We start from the raw sequence: 3,079 nt of genomic DNA, 5'->3' as shown, positions 1-3,079 counted from the left end.
AAGCCTATTCTGATGCTGACCTTGGAGGATGTGGACTCGACCGTAAAAGCACAACTGGTGGCTGCCAATTCCTCGATGGAAAGTTAGTAAGCTGGCAGTCCAAGCAGCAAACCTGCATGTCACTATCTACTGCTGAAGCTGAATACATTGCCGCTGCATCCTGCACATCACAAGTGATTTGGATCCAAAGTCAACTTCGAGACTATGGACTCAATATGAAGAAGATCCCACTATATTGTGACTCTGAAAGTGCAATTAGGATCTGTCATAACCCAGTGCAACACTCCAAAACCAAACACATAGCACTGAGGTATCACTTCATCAAAGATCACGTGGAAGATGGCAACGTCGAAGTTCACTTCGTAAGAACCACTGATCAACTGGCTGACGTCTTTACAAAAGCTCTTCCTGAAGCATCATTCTATAAAATATTGCAAGGACTAGGTATGATGGAATCAGAGTCAGTACCTCACACTACCTCTCAAACTCAAACGTAAGAACCGAAACCAACCGAACGTTCGGGTTCGGTTTTTCAAAATTTCTTGTTTGCCTAAATTTCTTGGTTTCTCAAAATTTTATTGAACCGAAACCAACCGAAGGTTCGGGTTCGGTTTTTCAAAATTTTATTGAACCGAAACCAACCGAAGCTTCGGGTTCGGTTTTTCAAAATTTTATTGAACCGAAACCAACCGAAGGTTCGGGTTCGGTTTTTCAAAATTTTCTAGAACCGAAACCAACTGAAGCTTCGGGTTCGGTTTTTCAAAATTTTCAACAACCGAAACCAACTGAATGTTCGGGTTCGGTTTTCCTTTTGTCCAATTTTAAAGTTTTTTTATGTCTAATTTTTTTTTAAGTCTTATTCTTTTTCTTTTCCTCTTTCAATTTTTTTTAATCTCAAAAACTCCAAAAATATTTTTTTTATTTTTTGTGTGTTCGTTTATGGGGATAAATCTGATGAAATACCTAAGTGTCCCTAGAAGCATGCTGTTGTATGTGTATCAAGCCTCATAAGATTTTGAATAATGGCCTTCATGACCTGGTATACACAAACCTTGTCTTCCCAATAAGGCCAACTCATTTATTCTAATCGTGAGCTACCTCACTCTTTTCTCACATGAGTTAAGAGTTTCCTGCTTGGTCCTTCTTTTCGCAGCAAAGGTACTTCGTTCTCTTACACCATCTCCACATTACTTCTCCACTACACTCATTCCATCATAGTAACCCTTGAGACTCTCAGAAATTACCACTGAGGTTTATGGTTACACAACATCTGTGTTTATGATCTTAGTATTGTGTCACTACGAGCTAAGTGAAACCCAAAATTCCACACCTAATGAATTGACGGTGAACAATTAAGTTGCTCAAGTTTTCACTAAAGGATTGACGAAAGTACCCTGTTAAAATCTCCAATTTTATGTGATTCATGTGAAATTGTTAAAACCCATAACATTTCTTCCCTTGGGATCTAGTTCTTATTTTTCTTTCTGAGATTTTATTTTAAACCCACTCTTCTTTAGCCTAATTAAAAGAAGCCTTTCAACATTTCTTAATAAATGGTTGATCGTAATTTAACAGGAATCCTTTTAAACCTTACGTTCTCTCTTGTCCTGTGACATCAAATGCGCGTGTGGAAATAGTAACGGCTTGTCCCTACGAAACGGCGCTTGTTGGGCGGCGTGATCCTAGGAACCTGACACTCTCTCTCCTACGTGATCATCGCACGCCCTAACTGTCATCCATCTGTCACTCAACAACTCGGTTCAAATTTCCATAAGAGATTTGAAACGATTTTTCTCTCTCCTATCACCCACTATAAATAGCCCACTACACCACTTTTTACCTCTTTACCACCTTCAAAATTTCCAGAGCGCAAATACTCCCAAACGGTTTCCTGTTCATCATCTTCTTCATACCTGCAAAACAAATGGCTGATTCCTCTTCTGTTCATGCTACCTCACAGATCCTTCCCATTCGCCAACAACAATGTCTGGTCATTGATCTTAACCCACTGGCGTACGACTCCTATATGTCGCCGGTCATAAAGTGTTTGAAGTATTCCCAACTTGTTCCGGCTCTCTCCAGAATCGAATCTGTGCCGATGGTGGCCCTATCGCAGGTCTACGCGACTGCATTCTACGACAAGGCCGTCGACCGGGTATTTTTCGAGATTGGAGAACACAAAACCTCAGTCTCTCGCCAACGATTCTGCACCTTGCTAGGGTTTGCTGTTGACCCTTCAAGAGTTCATCCGGAGTCGATTCAGATTGATCATCTGTATAACATGTTTTACAACATGGGATACACAGAAGTTCTTACCTCTGTCGCACGGTTCAAAAAGTCATGCTTGCCGCCACAATGGAACGGTCTATTTACAGTCCTTTTCAAGGGCTTGTCGGAAAGAAGCTCAGGATCAGATGGTGCAAGTCGTCTCTTCCTCACCATCATGTACGAGGTTTACAATGGGATTAACCTGGACTATGGGTTTGTCTTATGGCAACAACTTATTCAAAGCCTCTCCTCTTCATCCCGACATTCTGAGGTATCGTTGGCCCGATTCTGGATCCTGATTACAAAATGGGCTATGGATAGATTTGATGTTTCTACTGCTGATGGTGCATCGATGTCTTCTGTTGGTACTTTCCATACCAAGAAGATCATCGTCTCAGATGCATCAAAATTCTCCTTCATTGGCTCCATCCCGGAGTCAATGTATGGCGACGTGCCCTCTGACAGCAGGTTGATTCGGAAGCTCAAGGAGCTAAGGCCATCTGGTCCAAGGGAACTTACCCCGGATATGCTCAGGTCCATTCACGATGCAGACAAACCGGTAAGCAGGGGCAAAAAGGCAGAAAAAGGGAAGCAAACGTCCAAAGCTCCAAAGGGACCTTCTCCTAAAAAGCGGAAACAACCGAAAGCCGCACAATCCCCACCGCTGAAGAGGAGGAAGACCCAACCGAAGCGAAAGCTTGTAATTCCCTCTTCTTCGAGTGACTCTGAGGGTGAGAGTTCGGGTTCTGACGACTCTCAAGGAGACGCATCTCCTCAACGAGGCAACACACCACCTCGGTCCCCTACCCCA

The sequence above is a fragment of the Lactuca saligna genome, chromosome 5, assembly GCF_052625555.1.
Source record: "Lactuca saligna cultivar CGN05327 chromosome 5, ASM5262555v1, whole genome shotgun sequence".
Lineage (NCBI taxonomy): Eukaryota > Viridiplantae > Streptophyta > Magnoliopsida > Asterales > Asteraceae > Lactuca > Lactuca saligna.
The sequence above is the reverse complement of the archived record's forward strand: the minus strand, read 5'-3'. Positions refer to the sequence as shown.